Genomic DNA, 24,282 nt, shown 5'->3' with positions numbered 1-24,282 from the left:
AGTTGTGTCCTCAGAATCCTCGGCATGTTTTTTTTAATACTAGCTACCTTCTTCTTTGGAAATTGTAATATTTTACTTTGATGAGCAGGTTCCTTGTCTTTGGACTTGACGTGCTCTTCTTTGTGTTCTGACCGTCCTCTTCTTTCCGATTTCTGTGAGGAAGTCCGAAAAGATCGAGAGGGACGTGTATCAATATCTTGATATCTGTCAGGTTTTCTCAATTTATCCCTATCTCTAAGGTTGTATCTTTTCTCAGAGGGCTCCCTCTGGGGAGACTTGCCTCCTCGTTCTGGAGATCTACCTCTCCGTTGAGGAGACCTTCCTCTGGACTGAAATCGTTTTTCTCTGGGAGTGGATTGTTTATTACCCTCCAAACTCTTTTTTGGAGTATTCAGATTATTTTTAATAAAAGTTTTTTCAGGATTTTCAGTTAGTTGGGGTTTTAGTGGTTTCCCACCCAAACTATCTCTATCCTAGTTCTTCATAGGATTTTTCTATGATTCTGACAAGTTCAAATGGTTGATCTGCTATATCTGTTTCTTTCAATTTCTGCCGGATCGCCACAGATGCTGCTTCTCCTTTTATGTTGGCTAGTAATATAGCCGAGACCTGCTTGAAGTCTTTCCGTAATTTCATACCTAGAGTTAAAGCAGGTTCTGGACCGTATTAATTTTGAATCTGTCTTAGTACGTCTGGTATAACCGCCATTGACAGAACACCATGTGTTTTTGTGTAAATTGAAGCAAAGACTGTGCCCCAAGTGTCACAGTCCTCCACATGTGGTGTGATCCCCATTGGAAGGCAGATAGTCAGAATTCTGTGTTTCTCATGAGGTGTAGTATCAGGAAATACTGCCTCTATTTGAGTGATTTTTTTGAGCTAACCAGAATGGAATTTGTTCCCGTTTTGCGGGTATTTTGCCAATGGCTGATTGTATATTCTGTGGTGTGATTTTATTTGTGTTCCCCTGGTGAGGGGTGTGTTGTGGAATTTTTATTGCTGGTTGGACTGTTGAAGTCCGCATGACATATTGGACCAATTGTCTATATATTTTAATTAGTAGCTTTAGCTGAGCTCAAAGTTCCCGGTCTGACATTTTTCAATGTCGGGATGTGGTGTGTAGCTGGCTAGAACCGGCCATGTGGCTCCTGGTCTACCTAGTGATGTGATTTTGATGTTTTAGGGCGCCATTAAACCAGAGCAGGTGCTCTTGGTATGTTATTGGAATTTTAACGTCCTCGAAAGGAGCGTATTCTTCCGGAGGTTCCTCTATTTTGTAATAGTGGAAATCCTGTGTCACAGCGTGTGCTGCTGGAAAATGTATCCATGAATAGAATACCTCTGTCTGCCGATATTCATGGGCCTCTACCACAAGTATGACTGTACCACCTCTTGATGATAGTCCATTTTCTATAAGTTTAAGAGTTATAGTTCTTCTTACATTCACCGGAATGATTATAGCATTCGGGTCTTCATCTCGGAGACTTGTGTCATCCGTTAGAAGTTGAGCTGCTATTGTAGCTCTCTCCGTCACTTTCTACCATGTTTCTTGACAGAAAGTTCTTTTATTGCAGAGCAAGTTTCAATGAATCAAAGATTAGGTGCACAATATTTTGGAACACCAAAAACTAATACGTAGGAATCTCTTCCTAGTAAGTTCCGGCGGCGGATATTAACCTTTTACCCACTCCAGACCTCTATTGGAGTTTTTACGGGAAAAGGGGTCTGTGTGAAAAAGCACAACTGAGTTACTCTAGTATCTTGCGTTAGATTATCGCCTTACCAAACGTTGGGCGCCATGTAGTGTAGTTCCTATATTCCCAATAGGCTCTGCGCATTGGAATAACATAAACAATAGTTTAGACGTAGGACTGAGGTCATCTAGGTCTCTACTGAATGTTAGACTTAATTAAGTATGCCAGCTAGCTCAGAGGTCACTAGAAACTTTCTCGAATGAACAGGAAGGAGTTAACTTTCTTGATTAGACAAGAAGGGATTAGCTTCTGACAACCGCATAAACATGACAACTTTGCTCCCCCCAGAATAAGGAGTATATCTCCAGAGTCGTGTGAAAACAATAGATAGCTATTTCACTCAGTCAATCGTGCATACTTAGTTTCACCAGGAGTGCAGAGAAATAGAGAGACTTGCGTTTTCAATAAAAGTTGTTATTTATTGAGCAGTCCTCTTTCTCATGCAAGAGAAGTGAATTGCCACAATTACAATACTTGTTGTAAAGTAAAGTGCGTACAGTAAAAGGAGTATTATGAAATAATACTGTAAAAGCATTCATATGGTTTCTGAGCCATATTATACTTTAAAACGGATAAAATATATACATCCATAAAATCATTGACTAAACGTACTCAACTGGTGCTTCTAAGATACGCCTACCCCGGTGTGCCTGACCTAAGCCTAATACACGGGAAGAAGTAAGTAAGTTGCAGTTTAAGTTAAGTTAGTTTTTGCAAGATTCTGAATTAAGAATTCTCTAAGGATCTAATCAGCTCCGTACCTTGGTTTTAGAATGAAGGAGGTCTTGTATCTCTCTCTCAGGACTCGAACTCCCAGCAACCCGCAAGGGTGACTGGAAACACCGGAGCTGGATTTCTCGGCAAGAGAAAAGACAGCGTCTCTCTCAGTGCGTCAAATGGGAGGGTCGGCTTCCTTCAGCACTCGCATCAGCTGGGCGTCGGGCAAGTAGATAGCCGCTCTGCTCCAAACCACCATGTGTTTGCTTATGGCAACGTTGGTATATTTATACCTGGAAGGTGCCGAGTTTGATGTAAGGTAGGACAAAAGATGTCACTAAGAACTTACAGTTCTTTCTGGACTCCAGGAGTTCTTGTGCAAATCAAAACAAAAGCAGGGGGAATTCCCGGGCTGCTGGAGGCTTGGTTTGTTTAAAGAACGTGTTGTACTTTCTAGGAGTCTATGGGAGTAGCCTTGCCGTGTTTGGACTGCATTGGCTATGACTAAATATGGATATGATTCTTATGCCTTTATAATGATATGATTTGTTATAACCATATAAGGGCATAAATCGGGAATATCTAATTAGGGTCCTAGATACATTCACAACAACGCAGAAACCAGTAACCTCCAGCCAACTTTGCAGAGCGGGCCCCTGTAAAGCGTCTCTGGCTGACACGAAATATCCTCAGAAACCTCCAGCAAGCAGAAGGAAGAGGCCACTCAGGGAGTACAGGAAAAATCCTTTAATTAGACAGCAGGTAAGGGCATAATGCATTTTGGCTTCGGTGCCTTCTTCAGATGCCGCTGCTACAGTGAAACATGACACGCCTCCGCTTTTAAGTTCTTCTGCAGTCCTCCCTTGTGATGAAGGACACACCTCTCCAGCCATGTGGTCGCTCACCTGCTCTAGTTCGATGAAACCTACAGCTCCCAGAATGCATCTTCACTGGGCAGGTGATGCGTGGGGAAACTCGATATTGAACAGTCCTTGTGGCTTTGATGTAATGCAGAGCAGGGCGCGCTATGTCACAAGTAAGTAAAGTCCTCCGGCCCCCTTTGTCCCCGCATGCGCTCCAACCTCCAAAGAACAAGACAGCCGGGTCGTGGGCTGATTTCAGTGAACCATACCACCTCGTGAAGTCACGAGCTGCCGACTGGCAGCATCCCTTGCTTGTCCCGCACAGAAGGGGTGGGCTGGTGTAATCCAATAACTTGGGTGAGAGAAACGTTGCTTACGCAGAAACCAGTAACCACCAGCCAACTTTGGAGAGCGGGGCCCCTTTAAAGGGTCTCTGGCTGACGCGAAATATCCACAGAAACCTCCATCAAGGAGAAGGAAGAGGCCACTCGGGGAGTACAGGGAACAGCCTTTAATTAGACAGCAGGTAAGGGCCGTACTTGCGGCCTTGTTTATATGACAATGCTTAGGTATTCTCAAGTGCTTCACATAAACTATGAACATAGACAATAGACTTTGCCACTTTAAATGCTTTTCAATGGTAAATGCTTCGAAAAAACATAACATTTCAGATGCCATACATAATAACTGTAAAATACAAAAGTATTCATCAAAAATGTGCAGGACTTAAATGCCTTTTTAGGATATCCAACGTGTTTGTTTTTTCAACAATGATCGCTGTATATATATATATCAAACAGTTCCAAGAAAGAGCACACTCAGAATGATCCCTATGGAGTGCTGCATTTATTAAATTTCGAGTGATATAATATGTAAGGTCGCAAACAGTGTGTTGTGGGGTATAAGTTATAGTAACCTCTGGTAAACATAACTGCTGGATTTCACTGGTTTTGTACAAATGAAATCCGAGCCTAGCTATACCGTCCTTGTAACCTTTGCTTTTTTCTGTGAATTTCTAAGGTTTCTTTTAATTCTATTTCCTAGCTATAATATCCTTTACCTGTGTTTTTTATCAATGAACTTATATGTTTTTTTCAATTCTATTTTCTAACTATAACATCTCTGTAACTTTTGTTGTTTTACGTGAAATTAAAAGGTTTTTAAGTGTAGCGTACAATTTGAGAGTGAGTGTGTGAGTGAGCACAGGAATGTCTCAGTGGTTTTGTGAGTAACTGTATGAGTGTCTTAATGGGTCTGTCAGTGGGTGTGTGAGTATCTCAATGGGCCTGGGGGTGGCTATATGTGTCTCATTGGGTGTGTGAGCGGTTGCATGATTCTCTGAGTGGGTCATTGAGTAGGTGCATGAGTCCGAGTCGGTTGGTGAGTAGGTGTCTGAGTCAGCCGGTGAGTGTGCAAGTGTCTGAGTGGGTCCGTAAGTGGGTGCGCGAGTCTCTGAGTGAATCAGTGAGTGGGTCTATGAGTGTTTACATGAGTCTTTGAGTGGGTCAGTGAATGAGTGCATGAGCCTCTAAGTGGGCCTGTGAGTAAGTGAGTGTGTGAGTCTTTGAGTAGGTCTGAGAATATGAGTGTGTCTGTGAGTGGGTGCTCAATCCTGACCTTTCTTTCTGCCTCTGGCTGCTCATTTCTGACCTTTATAATTTTGCCTCTTTCTGCTTCTTGTTGACCTTATATTGCCTCTTTCTGCTCATTTCTGTGCTTCATTCTACCTCTTTCTGCTCATTTCTGACCTTAATCTTGCCTCTTTCTGCTCGTTGCTTAGCTCTATTTTGCCTTTTCTGCTAGTTTCTCACCTTTATTCTGCCTCTTGCTGCTCGTTTCCGACCTCTAGTCTGCCTCTTTCTGTTAATTTCGGACCTCTATTCTGCCTCTTTCTGCCTGTTTCTCCCCTTTATCATGCCTCTTTCAGCTCATTGCTGACCTTTTTTTGCCTCTTTCTGCTTGTTTCTCACCTTTATTTTTCCTCTTTTCTGCCTGTTTCTTACCTTTAGAATAAGCAGGCAGAAAAGAGGCTCATTTCACACCTTTATTTTGCCTCTTTGTGCTTGTTTCTGACCTTTATATATCCTCTTTCTGCTTGTTTCTGACCTTTATTTTGCCTCTTTCTACTTTCTTTTCCCGGAACTGCGTGGGAGGCCTGAATGCCCCCATGGTCATAGCTGGCTACCTTCCTCCTGCGGAAGCTGGTATTCCGCTCACAGACAGGGAGCTGCTAAACATGCAGCTCCTTGTCTGTGAGGGCAATCTTTTTGTATGTTTCGCTGCCCGCTTGCAAGAGGGCAGGGCCCCAGGGTTTCTACGAGCCCCCCTCCCAATATGAATAGTTTAGCCCTGGGAGGTGGTGGTCCCCGGGGCTGCAAGGGTCTGTGAGAACCCCCTATTCCTTTCTATTTAGCCCTGGGGAGGTGGAGGTAGATGGGTCTGGGGGGGGGGGGGGGGGGGGGTCCACATGTCTACGTCATTATTCTTTTTAGCAAAGCCCCAGGGAGGTTTCAGTCCTCAGGGGTTCCGCACAGCCCCCTGTAATGTAGTGGTCCCTGGGGCAATGCTAAGCCCTAGGAGGGGGCCCCGGGCACCCCCTTCCTTTTTTAAAAAAAAGCTTGCATATCCCTGGGAACTGACCCACCCGGTATAATCTAAACAAGTGTGGGAGCCAGAGCTTGCTTTTTTATTTTCGTTCCGTTAATTTTGCACCAATTATTTTTTTTTTTAAAAAGGCTTTTATGCCTTGGTGGGGCTCCAGGAGGAACCCAAGACCAAGCATTGCAGCCACAGATATCCATACTTTTTTGCTTACATTTCATAGCAACAACTGAGCGGATTTACACCTTATATTGCCTCTTTCTGCTCATTTCTGTGCTTCATTCTACCTCTTTCTGCTCATTTCTGACCTTAATCTTGCCTCTTTCTGCTCGTTGCTTAGCTCTATTTTGCCTTTTCTGCTAGTTTCTCACCTTTATTCTGCCTCTTGCTGCTCGTTTCCGACCTCTAGTCTGCCTCTTTCTGTTAATTTCGGACCTCTATTCTGCCTCTTTCTGCCTGTTTCTCCCCTTTATCATGCCTCTTTCAGCTCATTGCTGACCTTTTTTTGCCTCTTTCTGCTTGTTTCTCACCTTTATTTTTCCTCTTTTCTGCCTGTTTCTTACCTTTAGAATAAGCAGGCAGAAAAGAGGCTCATTTCACACCTTTATTTTGCCTCTTTGTGCTTGTTTCTGACCTTTATATATCCTCTTTCTGCTTGTTTCTGACCTTTATTTTGCCTCTTTCTACTTTCTTTTCCCGGAACCGCGTGGGAGGCCTGAATGCCCCCATGGTCATAGCTGGCTACCTTCCTCCTGCGGAAGCTGGTATTCCGCTCACAGACAGGGAGCTGCTAAACATGCAGCTCCTTGTCTGTGAGAGCAATCTTTTTGTATGTTTCGCTGCCCGCTTGCAAGAGGGCAGGGCCCCAGGGTTTCTACGAGCCCCCCTCCCAATATGAATAGTTTAGCCCTGGGAGGTGGTGGTCCCCGGGGCTGCAAGGGTCTGTGAGAACCCCCTATTCCTTTCTATTTAGCCCTGGGGAGGTGGAGGTAGATGGGTCTGGGGGGGGGGGGGGGGGGGGGCTCCACATGGCTGCGTCATTATTCTTTTTAGCAAAGCCCCAGGGAGGTTTCAGTCCTCAGGGGTTCCGCACAGCCCCCTGTAATGTAGTGGTCCCTGGGGCAATGCTAAGCCCTAGGAGGGGGCCCCGGGCACCCCCTTCCTTTTTTAAAAAAAAGCTTGCATATCCCTGGGAACTGACCCACCCGGTATAATCTAAACAAGTGTGGGAGCCAGAGCTTGCTTTTTTATTTTCGTTCCGTTAATTTTGCACCAATTATTTTTTTTTTTTAAAAAGGCTTTTATGCCTTGGTGGGGCTCCAGGAGGAACCCAAGACCAAGCATTGCAGCCACAGATATCCATATTTTTTTGCTTACATTTCATAGCAACAACTGAGCGGATTTACACCTGATAACTAATTAAGTAAACTAATATTAATTAACTGAAGTCCTTTGGTCTGCCCTGCTACTCATTTGCAAACTAGACAATATATACCCATATAACACTTAAGTAGCTCCAGCTCTGAGCTTATAAAACAATCAAAAATTCAATTACTAAATGTTCAACCTGGTGTGTATATTTATAGATAAGGTGGCTCATATACACATTGCATCTCTATTGTCCCAGCGCTCATTCTCTCTTTGTTATTTCTTACTTAGTTTGTACTGACCGGCTGGGCAATAGTCCTTTGTCCAGCTGTCTGTCTAACTTCACAGTCCACTCAATCTGCCTCTCTCCACTGAGAGCTGGCACGCTAAATGCCAATTCTGCCTGGGATGCTTATTCCTGCTGTTTGAGTGCCAGTTTGTCAGTTTCAGATTATGGGGACTTTCTTTGAAGCCGTCTCTGGTGCATATCTACAGGAATCAATCAGAGAATAGTGACATTACCCCATAAATGACTGATCTATATGCAAATAGATAGGACCTACATGGATGTATTCTCTGTGCTTGGTGAAGTTACACTGGGCTAATTATATTGAATCATGGCAGCCAGGAACAAGACATTTTTTACTGGTGTTTCGGGCACATGTGTTGGCAACATGGATATGTACAGTCCGAGTTGTCACACAAGATCATATTCTAGACTATGCCTTGCTGATTGCAATATGACTCTTTGTGTTTAGTTCCCATAATAAATTTGGAGAGTCTGTACATGCAACAGACACCAGTATTCAAATATTTTTCTCCTCAGTCTCCTTCCTCCGAATGACTCAAACATTTTGGAGACTAGTTGTTCTTCACTCCTCCAATATTGGCGCACCTGCTACAGGGTTTCCAGTGTCAGTCTCTCAATACATGTGCATTCAGGACTCTAGGACCCTCTTAACAGTTTTCCAGCTCTCCCAGGAAGGGATGAGTATCCATTGAAGTCCAATTAATTCTTCGAATTTTGTTGTCAGGCAGACAGAAGCTCTGATTGTACAGCAGTCATCTGAGTACTTTTTCAGCACCCATTACCTTTATTGTAGAGGAATTCGATCTGAATCAACACTTGTGGTAGTGTTGTCCTGGCAGACATTAGGGTTCAGTGATAGAATATTGATGACAAAAACATCAATATTAAAAATATATACAACATTTTGAATACAAAAATATCGACTCCCATATCTACACAGGTAAGTACAACAATATAGAATCAAAAATATTGATGTAAAAAGTATCGATGTTCAAAAAATCGATTTAAATATATAGATATAAAATAACATAATATTTAGTAAATATTGATATCAATTGAAAAAAAGGTAATTACGTTTAAAATACCTTTTAACAAAACATAACAAATAAACTTAATTACAAAAAATAAACACACAAACATTATAGTTTATACATATATATATATTTACTTTAAAATATTTAATAAACTATTATCTTTAATTTATTTTAAAACTTTAAATTACATACAAATAAAATATATATATATATCAATAATTTAAAACAGAAATAATATTCTACAATAATTTAAAACATTAAATTAGTAAAATATATTTAAACTTACATTTCCCAACGCAGTTAGTGCAACAGTACGGAAAGTGTTGGATAGCATAATAGTTCAATTTACCATTCCAACTGTTGTGAGTGCAACAGTAGGGAAAGTGTTGGATAGCAGAGGGGTAAAATGACTGTTCCCAATCCAGTGGGAGTAACACTTAGAGAAAGTGTTGGATAGCGGAGGGGAAAAAAATATTATTCTCACTCCAGTGAAAGCAACAGTAGAGAAATTGTTGGATAGCAGAGAGGTCAAAATTACTATTCCCACCCCAGTGAGTGCAACAGTTGGGAGAGTGTTGGATAGCGGAGGGGTAAAAATTACTATTCCCACTCTAAACAGTGCAACAGTAGGGAAAGTGATGGATAGCGGGGTGGAGGGGTAAAAGTGACTATTCCCACTCCAGTGAGTGCAACAGTAGGGAGAGTGTTGGATAGTGTAGGGGTAAAAATTACTATTCCCACTCCAGTGAGTGCAACAGTAGTGTTGGATAGCCTAGGGGAAAAAAGTTACTATTCCCACTCCAAAGAGTGCAACAGTAGGGAAGTGTTGGATAGCGGGGGTAAAAATGTATATTCCTACTCCACTGAATGCAACAGTAGAATAACTGTTGCATAGCAGAGGGGTAATAAATGTTATTCCCACTCCTGTGAATGCAGCAGTAGGGACATTGTTAGATAGCGGAGAGGTAAAAATGACTATTCCCACTCTAGTGAGTGCAACAGTAGGGAAAGTTTTGGATAGAGGAGAGTTAAAATTACTATTCCCACTCCAGTGAGTGCAACAGTAGGAAAAGTGTTGGATAGCGAAGAGACAAAAAATACTATTCAAACTCAAACAGTTATAATAAAAATAAAGAGCATGAAAAATTATTTAAAAATCATAAGAAAAAATAAACAATATTTAGAAATGGAAAATCAAATATATGAAATATACACAAATTAAAACTTATAAAAAAAACTACAAATAAAATATCATATGAAATAATAAAATGCATTTGTAAAATAATATTCTTTTAAACTAGAAAATATTTACAAACAAATAAATTAAGAAATACATGTATACATACAATTTCCTACCCTATAACACCACACCAATAACAAAACACTTCAACATTTCCAATTAACTTTTTCCAAAATTAACATAATTAATAATCAATTACAAAAATATTATTAATCAAACAAAACTAATAAACCTTAATCGACTACACACACTTCAACACTTTGATATCCACAACACACACCTAAATTAATCTCTAAAATAATAAAATGCAATTAAAACATATTTATAAATTAAAAACTATTACTCTTCACAACTATATATAAAGTACCTAAAATGTATTTAATACCCACCCTTTATCCCTTTAAAAGTAAAAACAACAGACAAAAAATTAAACACTTAATTACCCAAAATACATATCAAATAATAAACATTAATTACCAACTATGGGCCCGATTCTGATCTCGCTAGGAAAGCCAACCGTTCAACTCAGATCCGGAGGGCTTTGCAGGAGTCTACACGAGTAAGTACGATGCTGCTGTAGGCTTATGGACTCGGCTGGCTCAGACTCCCAATGAACTGTATGGGAGCCTGTGTACAGATGCGTACACAGGCTCCCATAACAGAAAAGGGGTGGGTGGGGAAAAGTGTACAACTGTGCGCCACAATGTGCATGCCTAGATCGGGGGACCATGGGCACACCCCCATGACAGATTCGGAGGGCAACACATGAAGGGGGGCCTGCTACGGCCCCCCGGAGTACACTTCCGACAGCCAATTTGTCTCTCTTAGACTGAGGCGAATCAGCTGTCCAAATCCAGTATCGTACTCGCTCGGTCGGAATTTGGCTCCATAGTGTGGCACGATTCGGCTACGAGTGAGTCGTATGGACAGGTTCAGGTCCCGGAAACGATTCGGTCGGCCCGTACGCAATCTTCGCATCATACTTGGTTGTTTGGACATGTATGCGATTTGGTCGTAAACAAAGGCTATGAATCGGATCCAGGAAAGCCAAATCCAATTCGGAGGCATTCTGAACGACACCGAAATCGGGCCCTATATATTAATGAATTAAATACAAATTACTTCCCACCCTTTACTCCGAGTGAGTCGTATGGACAGGTTCAGGTCCCGGAAACTATTCGGTCAGCGCGTAAGCAATCTTCGCATCATACTTGGTTGTTTGGACATGTAAGCGATTTGGTCATAAACAAAGGCTAAGAATCGGATCCGGGAAAGCCAAATCCGATTCGGAAGCATTCTGAACGACACCGAAATCGGGCCCTATATATTAATGAATTAAATACAAATTACTTCCCACCCTTTACTCCTATAAACAAAAAAACAAAAAGCTAAAATTAATTTCACAATTACCATAATCAATTATCAATTAATTAATTACATTTAATTATTATCCAATTTTTAATTCATCAATCAAGAAAAAATTACTTCCCACCCTTAACACCTATAAACACCACAACACAGACCTAAATTAATTACGCAATTACCATAATTAAATACTAATTAATTAATTAAAACTTATTAACAGACAATTATTAATTCATCAATTAAAAATAAATGACTTCCAAACCTTAACACCTATAAACACCACAACGCATACCTAAAATTATTTACACCATTACCATAATTAATCCCCAATTAATTAATTTAAATTAATTGACAACCAATAAATAATTAATTAATTAATATTAATGTTCTTTACACATTTAACACTATAACATCTCGAATAAAAACACATATTAATAAATACAAAATAATCTTAATTAAAAAGAAATTACTTTCCACCCTATTCCACTATAAACCCACTACCCGCTACGGAACTAACACCACAAAATTCAAATAAAAAAACTTCATAACTACTAAAATGTAACATTTATATTAAAAATACAAATAATTCTTATACAAAAAAACAGACAACACATACATAAAAAATAAATATTAAATACATAACATTATTAAACAAACGTTATTTTTAACAACTATATTTTTGCAAACGATATTAAATATTTTGATATTTGTAACATCAATATTACTTACCTAAAATTGATTTTCTTGACAACGAGAATCTGTATGTCGATATTTCTGACCCACAATATTTGCAATTCCATATTTGTGCAAGTCGATATTTTTTAATTCATATTCTTTCTCTGCACCAACATTAGGAGGTAAATTAACTGACACTTTGGACTGGGATTAGGTCCCAAAAGTGAAAAAAAAAACAGCACAAAGTGTTGTGTTGGGATTTGCTTTCCAACTGAAATAAGATTTGCATTGGGAGTTTGCCTAAAATAATGCAAAGCAGTACTATGCTCTACTTTGAAAGGGGTATACCATTGGTGGCACATAGGCATTTCCAGGCAGCCACTCATAGAATTTGATGCAAATTCCTATCTATTAACATTTGTATACGGGAATATGTTCCACAGAATTACACCCCCTTGAGGCAGGCATAACAATGGAGAAAACATAAAAGTCTCTAAATTTTCCAACTTTGCAGCACACTTGCAAAGTGGGGAAAGTGTTGAACGTTGTCATAATGCACATACCCTCGCCCAATGGGAACATGGTGCAAAAAAGGTGCATGATACGCTAAAGTGCACCAGCGCAGGGGAAAAGAAAAGTAACACCAAATATTAGTTGATATGGCAAAGCTTTTTCTCTCTCCCACTGACACAGTGCTGTGCAGCAACTTTGGTTGCTGTGCTGCATTGCTTCAAAAAGTAGCACATTTCCATCTAGAGTGCATTCTCTGTCTCCATTAGTATAATTTGTTTGGGGTTGTTCTTCATTACATAGTACTTTCTAGGAATGTGCTCTCCAGGCACAGACTTGTATTACAGTAACATAAATCACTTTAGGGATATAGCAGTACCTGAGCATTGCCAAAATGCCAAAAGGGGCATTAAGAATTGGGAGGTTTATGCATCCACCAATCATCATCCCAAATGAAGTAGTATTCAGGAAAATATAAAAGCAGCAGAATACAGACAGCATTAACCTGCATACCTAGCCCTATGGAGACAATCCGAATTCACAAGATGTTGGCTCAATAGAGCAGTAGCCATGTTATGAATGATGTTATTTAAACAGCTCCCAAACAAGAAAATGTGCTTGTTATAAAGATAGCTACCTGGAAGAAGCTCCTTATGTCGCAGTTGGCAGTTCAGCAATGAATAGTTCCCTGCAGATCTCAGGAATTACTCACACACTGCATTTTGTAGTACGTTTAGCCAGAAATGTAACCAGTGGATGTCTTTAAGCTTTGTGAACATTGGGGAATGGGGCTGCCACCTTGTGTCTAGGGCAGTCTAGGTGGCTATGACCACTGGATGGAGCTCTGGCCTGCATGGGCCAAGATGTCCAGGAAAAAGCCATGGCTTCACCCACCTCTCATTGGGGAGTAGTGGAACAGTTCAGCCTGGGGGAGGCCTAGACTCCTTCCCTTCTGATAACCCCCTGACTTGGGTAGGGAAGGTGTCCCTGCATGCTGGATGGAGCTTTGGCCTGCTGAGACCGGACTTCCCAGACAAAGGTTCTGGCTGCACCCGCCTCTAACTGGGGGTTACTAGAACTGTTTGGCCTTGGTTGATTTTGGCCAGTTCCTGGTGCCCTGACATGTGGGGACCAGGCAAAAGTCATAGCTTCACCCACATCTGTTTAATTCTTGGAGCTTGGTATAATGCCTCCCTGGCCTTGGAAGGAAACTCTGCTCTCACAAATGCCTTAGTGACAGGATACCTTCATACATGAGCGCTGACCTCACTCCATCTCTCGCTGGCATTACTTGGAGCTGGTCAGTCCACATGCCTCCTGGTCCAAAGTCAGACTGCCCTGGCTAGGGAAGATCTCATGCTCTCCCTGGCTTACTGCTGCCAACACGATCATTTGGCTCTGGACTCCAAAGAGTAATATGCATCTTCTTGGATTTAAGCCTAGGTTAGACAAGGTGGATTAAGCACCCCCACCTTACACCCTCTTGGCCTATCAAAGATTCATTGACTGTTAAATCCTCACAAAGTATGGGTATATGGAACCCAGGAGGAGGAAAATGTTGCACGTAGCTGTGCCAGCTGACCCTCCATGCATCTGGTCTCCCAGCTAATGACCTGATGGCCTGGGCATGCCACTGACCAGACGGCCTGGGTCGTGCAAGGCCACCAGCCAGATGGCCTGTTCAACCTCCAACCAGATCGCCTAGTACAACCACTGACCAGATGACCCATGCCATCCACTGACCAGAATCTTCAGGCACATGGAAGCCACCGACCAAAGTGAACAAGCACATTGAAGACAGCTATCAGTAGCCTCTGCCCTATGAGGCCTTGCTTCATGCCAACAACTTGTTTCCTGGCACCCCTACTGGCACCCGCTGATTGTTTTGCTGACTTGAAAGGAAGAGTGCCCCCAACCCTGCACTCAGTGGTGCAGGACCAGGAGGTCAAGCATCCCACAGCTTGAGTTGGCAGCTCTACCTCTGGCCCCAGTATACTAACAGGCAGGCAGGTAGAATAGATAATAGCAATAGCAGGCAGTTCAACTAGTGGTCCACAAGGTCTGTTTTAGTGTTCAGCCCCAGCCCATCCACACAGGGCTGGGCAACGAAGAACCTGGAAATGATGTATGGTGGCACCATCTGCACATCATTTGTCAGATATCCCTCAGGCTGTCAGGAGCCAGGACCCGGCCTCTGAGTGTTCAGAGTCCCTTGCCTAGAAGGTGGCCATACGCCGTGCTGCCAGGTAGGGCCCCACATGCCTGGTGGGAAGCACTGATGGAGAAAAAGCAGGTTATGCCCTGCCATTGGAACAACTTACACAAGCACCACTTAGGTGGGTGCATGGAAGCCTAAATAGCCAGGGCTAGCTCCCCTCCACTGAGAGGAGGCAGAGTTTCACTCATAGACCCAGCTCCTTCCCATTCCAGGTTGGTCTGCCATCCAGAGAGGGCTACTCCTCTGACTCTAAGAGCCTGAAAGGGCCAGGATCATGCATGGGAAAGCTGAGGTATCAGGGTTCTCTCTCAGGCCCAGCCCAGAGAGGCACTGAAATTTGATCACCAGGATCATGTTGAGTTATCCTGTGTTCTGTATCAGAGGACTTTCTGCCACATCAGTCCCCACATAGACCCACTGGCCAGAGACCCCCTGTATCCAGCCTTCACATATATCAGTTGAGTCATCATTGGTGGGCAGAAAAGCCCGCCCATAACCTGCCCTCATCTCAAGTGGCCTGCACATTAGAGGAGGTACCAGGCCCCATGCCTGGGATTCCATCTGCGACGAAGCAGAGATTCTAGCTAGCACTGTTGACACTTAGGCTTCATTGCATTACTGATGCTTCCCCAGGTGTACCTACGGAAAGTTTGACACAACTTTTACTTACATAGGTAAACAAATTTGATCATCTTCTCTGTACTCCACCAGGGCTGTGCTTGCTCCTGGCGAGGCCAATTTGAGGATCTCATTAAACAATCCCATTAGTAGTAGTGATGGGTGGTGTGTACAAAAGTGAGAGGCTTCATTAAAGCAAGCGTATGAACCACACCAGCTGTGAATTCCTCATTCAAGGGAAAAATTACAATCCCCAATTACTATAACCAATGGGATCCAGAGGGATACCAGCATCTGTTGGTGAAGGGTAGACACACAGTGATCCATTCAGTGTTTCGCAACAATCACCCCGATTATTTATGGGCCTCACAGACCTGATTTTGCTCAATCTTCTGTGGATTAACACGATTTTGTCCTTCTAAGACATTGAGCAGCACCCACTAGCAGACATGTAAATAGTTCGCATAGAGAAGTTTTGCTCATTATTGGAATTGACTAGACAAAGCACTCCACCAACTAAGAAGAGTTATGCACCACTGTAAGAAAGTAGGATTTGCTTTCATGGCTACCCCCACTTTTTCCCCGGTGCTATTCTTTTTCTGACTAGTCTGACTGGGATCCTGCTAATCAGGACCTCAGTCTCTATGCTTTCTCCCTTAAATTGTTTTGGGCAGTAATTAGGTACATCCCAGAATGGGTACTGAGGTACCCTTATCAGACCCTAGTATTTGGTACTAAGGTAACCAGGGCATAGGTACTCCAGAGGTACCCTGTGGGCTGAAGAATGCATTATCCCACCTATGGGAGACCAATCAAAATGCAACTACAGGCCTGCCATTGCAGCCTGTGTGAGTTGGTGCTAGCACCACTTACGAAAAATATAGGTTTCTTATCTCTAGGGGCACTGAACTTAAAACCTAAATGTCACCCCTCTGGCAGGCCTTTGCAATCCTGAAGGCAGGGTGCTTGGTCCTAAGTGTGAGGGTGCCCCTGCATGAGCGGGACACCCCTACACCCTATGGAGTCCATCATCACGGGTTGTAAGTGAGACGGCCATATACCCTATGGAGGGGCACCCTGTAATTATGCAATGACCATCTCGAAATTGGCTCAAACAAATCCTATCATGTTTGGTATCAGTGTGAGATGTATGATTCCAAGCACTGGAACGGGCCTCCGTTAGGCTCTTAGTGCTCCTATTGCACAACATTGCTGCTGCCGACCAGAGACACGATTCTGCCCTCCTGCTGCTGAGCCAAGCTTGAACAGGGAAAGGAAGAACAATAGGTATCCTGTCAATGGGAGGTGTGACTACCTCCCAGACAGTATTTAGCGTATTGGCGGCGGGAGGGTGCACTTGCCAGTACCAGTCAGTCTGCATGAAGGGCCCATTTGGTGTCCTCCTTGCATGGTCCTGTTCAAGCCTGCCCTGGAAGCTGTTGGCTCCTGCTCTGGTGTGAAACTGGACAAAGGACATGGGAGTATCCTCCCGCCTGTCCAAACCCTTCCCTGGGAGGGTCCTCTGAATCGCCCCCACCCTTTCCGTAGCGTACTTAAGGGCTTACCTGGGTGTAGGTCTTTAGATTCGTTGTGGGGCAAGATTCAATTCAGACACCATTCCAACTTCTACCATCTGGGCACTCTGGACTTTGTTTGGGTTCCACTTTGTCTCCCTTCTAGTCTGCTGCATCGTCAGTGCCTGTGCACCATACAGGAACCTTCCAAGGCCTGTTGGCATCCAAAACAACTAAAGGAATCTCCCTTGGAGTGAAAGAGTTACTTCCCTGCATCTGCAGGCACCACAACCAAGCTGACTGGTCTGTCTATCCTGAGCTCCCACTGACTACGAAAATGCTCAACAACACAGGTGATGGTTCTTCTCAGATCTTGAGGCCTATCCTGCCCTCTCACCAAGTTTGAGGCCAGTATCCCTCTTAGGAGCCGCAGGAACCCAACCCCTGCGCACCGCATCAACTTGCAATTGCAAACACTTGTTGGCTTCCTTCCACCAAGATATTCAGGATCCAAGTAGCCCCAACCTCAAGCATCTCCAGTGACCTAAATCTGTGTCCATATCACATCAATTACACTGTGGCCTGCATCATTTGGTGAGCTACTTGAGGTTCTCTTGCGACTCCAGTGCCTCCGACTTGTGGGTCCTGTTTAGGGTCGTCTTTGTTTCTTTTGGGCTCCCTTGATTGCTGGGGGCTTGCCCTGACTCTCTTGCTTGAGGTAAGACCCCTGGATCTTGCTGTTCCTGACACGACACCTTCTTCGACTTCCACATTGTTTGCAGTTTCCAAAGCTTGTTGGTGCTCCCGATTGACGCCGACCCATCAACTCTTGACATCTAACGTGGCACAGCTCATGCATGGCTCTTGGTCTTCCTCAGCATCGCCTGGTCCTCACAGCTGCAGAGTCAAGGTCACCGTCAACTCTCCTGCAACTCCCAACAGCGGTGGGCAATTGTCATCCAGGTCTCCGGGTCACTCCTAAGTGACATAGACTCTGTCCCCTCTGCTTGTAGGTACTCCTCAACTGGAATTCACCTTTGGATTCCACTGGATTATTTCTCCTTCTCCAGCAGTGGCATTTTCCTGAATTCCTCCATTGGGGTTGACTGCGGTTTCCGGCACCATTTCACACCATTGCACCTGGCTTCCCTGCTGTAACGTGGGCACTAGGGTATCCAAGGGTGGGGTGGCTCTCCAACCTTCTGTCTTCCACAGGATTTCTTCAGGGTCCACTGGAAAGGGTCCTTAAACTTTAACATTTCAACCGCGACTTACACGTTGATTTGTATGGATACCTTAGTTGTGTTCCCAAACTGCACACAGTCTTCGTGGGGTTGCTAGTCACTCACCTTGAGTGGTCCCTTCTAGGTCCTCTGGACATTGTCTCAAGATGAGTCATGGTTCTTATACCACTTTCTTGGTATATGGTTTGGTCCTCCCCTGGGGTCCACTGTTTACTCTGAGCTATTTACATGATTTCTATCCAAAGTATTGTGTGCATTGTGCATATCTCTGGGTAGGAGATACCTGTTTATTTTAGTGAGTGTTATATAATAAATACATTTTTTTATAAAAACAATGTGTTGTTCTTTTTCACTTGATCTATACCTATAAAATTGCATTCTGGTAAAACAAGCTGCTTTACACTCCTTCTGGACTAAGCCTGAAGGCTGCTCTCCCCACCAACCACTTAGAGAGCTTTCTAAGGTTGCCTAAGACCTCCTAAATCACCATAAGGGTTGTCTCGACTGGTGCAGGTTGTCCACTTATATAAGTCCACATCATGTACCAGGACAGCCTCTCACAACCACTGCCAACAGATTTCAGAAAGAGCTATCACTATGTTAGTCCTTTTGCTTTCCGGGCCTGGTGAGAATTCCGGTGCTGAGCCAAATTAAACTGAAAGCTTCACTAGTGATAATGCCATTCCATCAATTTCTTCAAATTTGAGCTATGCAACCATACTCTACCAAACCCAAAGTCTTTGGTTTCCCAGAAGCTGCTTGGCAGGTCATTGGAATAATACTGCTTGATCGCTAGTCAGCCTTATTCAGGGTCTGAACTCAGATGGTACGTGATATTTTTTGAACCTCTGATTTTCATTCTTGATTAAGGAAAACGTTATTGGCAAATGCTTTCACTTTGGTTCGTCTTGTGTTGGTCCACGAATTGTGTCTCTATTGACACAATAAGAATGCCCCTGGCCATCTCTCCTAATCATGGCACAGGTTCCAAAAAGCAACAAAATAGAACCAAAGCCCTATTCCATTTTTCCTATCTTAAGTATTCAAGTGGCAGTACTGTTCTGAACACTGTAGAGACATGGACAGGTGGTACCTTGCCTCACAGTGAACTGCCAACTTGCTCCCAAGAAGCAACAACAAGCTTTTAAACTACAGCAGCTTACATATATGCTATTTAGCTAGAAATACACTGTCTACCGGCACCAGACTTGCATTCCAATAGATCCTAGTTCAAGGATTTAAAAGTGTACTCACTCTAATTACAGGGCCTCAAAATAGTCTTGTATTGTTATTTTTTGTCATTACCTCCCTGAGTCAAAAGTGGACATTTATGGGACCTGCTGGCTTCTTTGGATGTGTCATTCATATCATTGACTCCTTTCTGGACTCAAACCATGATTTGCCATTACCTGTGGTCACCATGGTAGACACAGAAACTACCATTGAAAGTTGATAGGGTAAACATCCAAATCTAAAGGAATAGGCAACTGGCCGAGGTTATCTAGAGTCACCAAAGCGGTAGGACTTGTCATGATTGGTTTTGTTGTGATAAAGGCACACATCCCTGGTGGTTAGGGTTCGTAAGCATGTATTAGCTCTAGAGTTGTCTTAGTTATCAACGTAACAGATGGCGCAGTCTAAGGAACACTGTTCTTAATGCAGATTTGTTTAATCTTTGAAATAAGTAAATTTCGTTGAAACAACTAAAGCTCTGGGAGATTTGTTCATCATCACCCCAACAGCTGGGAGACGGAAGGGAAAAAGTACTCTAAAAAATGGTGCATCCTGGTTCACGCCTGCTCGTCGCACTGCTAAGTGTGAACTTATCAGAGCAGTGAAATCCAAGGATGCTAACCTCATAAAAATTGCCAGGAAAAGATACCGGAAGGCATTATCTACGGCTAGGGTTGACCACGAAACGCAATTTTGGATCGACCTAAAAGAGGCGAGCTATAGAAAAGACTCTAAGGGCTTTTGGGATTTGGTGAGACTGAAGACCAAACCCGATGCCTCCCTCTTGACCTGTAACATTATTGGGGAGGTGTGGTTTGCTCATTTCTTCAAACTTTATTCCCAAACTGGGGGTTCTACGTCCAATCTCACAACTCAACGACCTGGTGTTCACTCTCACCTCAACAGCACAGTTTACACCGAGGCTGATCCTTTTTCAATTAAGGAAGTTGAGGGGGCAATTAAATGTTTGGTTCCGAATAAGGCTGCGGGGCCCGACGGAATCCCAGGCGACTTACTAAGGACTAACACACGAGAATGGAGTCGTCTAATTGCCGCACTTCTGAATGCTGCTATGGAGGGTGGAGCATTCCTGGACTCATGGAAGGGAGCGGAGGTCGTCCCCATTTATAAAAATGGGTCTCGGGACGACCCCGCAAACTATCGCCCAATCAGCTTGCTTGATTCCACGCAAAAGATAGCTGGTAAAGTAGTCCTAGGAAGGATCCAGCAGTGGATGGAGGACAATAATATCCTTTCGGACTACCAGGCGGGGTTTAGATCAGGCACTGGCACCATTGAGCAAACATTTCGGCTCTTAATGATCCTTTGGAAAGTGGTTGTCCAGGGTAAAAGCAGCTTGTACCTTGCGTTTATTGATCTACGCACTGCATTCGACTTAGTTCCACGAGACCAACTGTGGCGTGTACTGGACACAATGGGCATCCCTCAGTACTTACTACATATGCTCATCCAATTACATGAAGCTAACTTTGCTCAGATCAGGTGGGGAGACCAGGGCCAAAAAACACCTCGCATTCCTGTGAATAGGGGAGTCCGCCAGGGCTCTGTCCTTGCCCCCACTCTATTCTCTTTATATGTCAATGGAGTGGTGGAGCACCTTCTTAAACATCCTGCTGACGCACCTTCCCTGGCTGGTAGGAAAATTCCTACTCTCCTCTTCGCAGACGACACCCTCCTGATCTCAAAAACACCAGCAGGTTTGCAACGCCTCCTTACCAGCTTCAAGGACTTCTGTGACGCAAGGGGCCTATCTATAAATGTTACCAAAACCAAGTTCCTGGTAATGAATGCCCGGAAGAAATCTGTCACTCCACCATCTTTGGATTCTGTTCCACTCGAAAGGGTAAAGGAATTAGACTATTTGGGCATTCGGCTAAGTGATTCAATGAGCTGGCAACCTCACCAACAAAAGGCATCACTGGCCCACAAGAAGGTGGTAGGGGCACTCATGAAAGAACAACGAGCATCAGTTCTCAAACCCATCGGTCCTGTTTTGGACATTTACAGGGCAAGGGGAGTGAGTGCCGCACTTTACGGATCCGAATTATGGGGCTTTCAAAAAGCAGACCTTTTGACCAGAGTGGAAAACAAATTCCACAGAGACCTCATGGGATTGCCGCACTGCACCCCTGCTCTTCCAATCCTTCTAGACGCAGGTACTCGTCCAATAGGAGACCAGGCGAGGTTGCGCCCTCTTCTCCTTTGGGCACGCATCTGGAGGGTACCCGAATTGTCTAGTTATGCTGATGGTCTAAAGGAACTGCTCTTAACCCCAGGTTGGTCCAAAATTCGCTGGCTTAAGGAAGTTAAGCGTCTTCTTACAGAATTGGGCCTTGAGGATGCGTGGGCAAATAGATCTGCCCCGCCTAAACAGACACTCAAGACGCTGTATTGGTCATGGGTGACGAACACCAGGAATTGCAATCCCACCCTCTGTAGAACCTCTGTTGAATTCCTTTTGTTCAAAGATGTCCCTTCCTATGAACCATATCTGGATCAAATTAGCAAATCTTGGGACAGGGCACTCTACATCAAATTCAGGTTGGGTTTATTGCCAGTGGGTAGACTGATTGCCAGCTGGAGGTCATCATCGCATTTATCCTTATATTGCCCTTTTTGCACCAGCAGGCCAGAGTCTGTGCCCCACCTACTGTTTGAGTGCCCAGCATATATTGCCCCGCGCAGCACCTGGCTAAAGCCTTTGTGTAGGAGTCTCGGAACTCGATCTCACCTCGAGGCACTACGCATTTTAAGATCTGACCCCCGCCCCCTGTTTGCTTTTTGTCTAGCTAAATTCCTGGCTTGGGCCTGGCGGATCAGATCTCTAAAGTTAATAGCAGTACACCATTAGTAAATTGCATACCGTGTACTATTGCCCATATTGGTTGCATGTAATTTTTGAAATGAAATGTTTTTATATTGTATCTTTTTAAACGTATATATCTGTGTTTGTAATGCTTTTTAAGATATGTGCAAATATCGAAATAAAGCTTGTTTCTACTACTAATAAGTAAATGCTACTGGCAGGATCAATGAGGTAGCGAGCCCTGCTGTAGGAGGAGGTTTGTGCCTGTACCAGACCAAGCTTCACATCCCTTGGCAGCCTGCATGAATGTAGAGGCAATGGTACCTGCTAGAGCTGTGTGGACTTGGTGATCCTGCGTGCAAAGGTGGCTCTGTCTGCTCTGTGATGATGGAATGGAGCAGCAAGTCCAAATAAAAGAGCTGCCTGGCTGAGATGGGGACACCACACGAAACAATCATTTTGAGCTGGTAACAGAAATAACAACAACGTTTTTTAGTTTGATGTAAAATGGGGTCCTGTGCGACTTTAAACAAGCGTCAAACTGAAGGTTGCAGTGGTCCACTACCAGAAACACAGCGCCCGCAGGATTACTACCGGCTCTTGCTGTCACATACAAGCAGCTTCAAACCACGAGGGATTATCCGCTCCCCGAGATCGTATTTAATCTGCCTGCTGGGCTACATGAACATGAATCATACGCTCTTAGTCTGATTCGTTTTGAGCCAACTTGGGCTCCAGTGCAACCTTCAGTTTGACGCTTGTTTGACACTTGTTTAAAGATGCACAGGACCCCATACCGGAGGTTTCCCTGAATCTGACCCGTTTTTTCATATACCAGACACATCACCATTCAGGTCTCGGGCTCTGCCGGGTCGGAATTATCACAGGCGGAGCGACTTATACATTCGCTCTCACTGCTATACAGCCCTGAGGATTCGCAGAAATATTTTTCCACATGCGACAAAACACGTGTCGGCTGGCTTGTTGAAGGAATTAAATGAAGACCTAAACTTTTACATCAAACTAAAATACACTGTTGTTATTTCTGTCAGCTTTGTATTGAAGTTTACAGATGTCTACAGTGACACACTTTTGCTCTACTTATCTTGTTGTGTGCGTTGGTTATCTCGTTGCAATTTTACAGTGTGTTGGTTTCCAATCACACATTCTTGGGGGTTATAGGGCTTATCTCCTCACCCAGTTGCCCCACACCGTAAACTTTTATCCCCTCATTCCTTTTGCGTCCACGGCTAGCAGAGCGCCCAGCAATTCCCCTTAATCTAAAAACCCTTTCACAAATACAATATTTCGAGCTGCTACAGAAATACATTGGATGGAGAAAGGGCAACAGTGTGGCACACTGGGCTTGGGCTGCTATGCATGCATATAGCATGACAGTGGGTGACAATCAATCTCCTGAATTCCAGACTGGGCTTCAAGCAGATAATGAAACCCTTGTGGACATTAGGGCAGCTCAGCTATCTGGTCACATCATTCACTCCTATTCAGTGCAGCACCAGAAGACTGGGCCCAGAAGATGGAGATCTGGTCTGACCATGCCTTCTGTACAGCATTTGTACAGCAATCGGAGTGGCGCTGTGGCCCTGTGGCCCGGCCAGGCGCACTCACCTCCCACAGAATACCTATCTGTACCCATTCAGAGCTTTTCACCGCAGTGAAACAGGGGAGTCCCCCAAGTGTGTAAAATCCTATCCTAGTCTCTCTGACCCATCGTGGTCTAGGGCCTGCACTCCAGTTCCTTGGGCCCTCTCATGTTACCCGTCGGAGCTCTGACCCTGGGCCCAAGCAGGGCTTTTCACCCGGCCTGTGGGACTCTGCCATGGGTTCTTTGCGACACATCGGGTTTGAGATTGGAAGCCAGTGCCAGGGTCTTGCAGATTTGATGTGTTTTGTTTATTTCTTTTAAAAGCAAACCTTAAGCAGTTACATTGGTGTGGCAATAGCTTAAAATACCCCTAATTATACTCTTGCATACCCCTAAGTTCCAGACTGGATTGTTTACCATGTTTCTCATTAGGCAGATCCATACATTTGTTAGTTGTTTCAAGGCTGGTGTGTTGGGAGTGGAATCTTAATTAGCTGTTGCTTGCCAGCCTGTACAAACAGTCTGCTACATGAGGTGTATATATTATAAATGTAGTGAGGCACAAGTCTCAGAGCTCAGCGCACA

The sequence above is a fragment of the Lissotriton helveticus genome, chromosome 2_1 (assembly GCF_964261635.1).
Source record: "Lissotriton helveticus chromosome 2_1, aLisHel1.1, whole genome shotgun sequence".
NCBI lineage: Eukaryota > Metazoa > Chordata > Amphibia > Caudata > Salamandridae > Lissotriton > Lissotriton helveticus.
Note: the sequence above shows the minus strand (reverse complement) of the source record.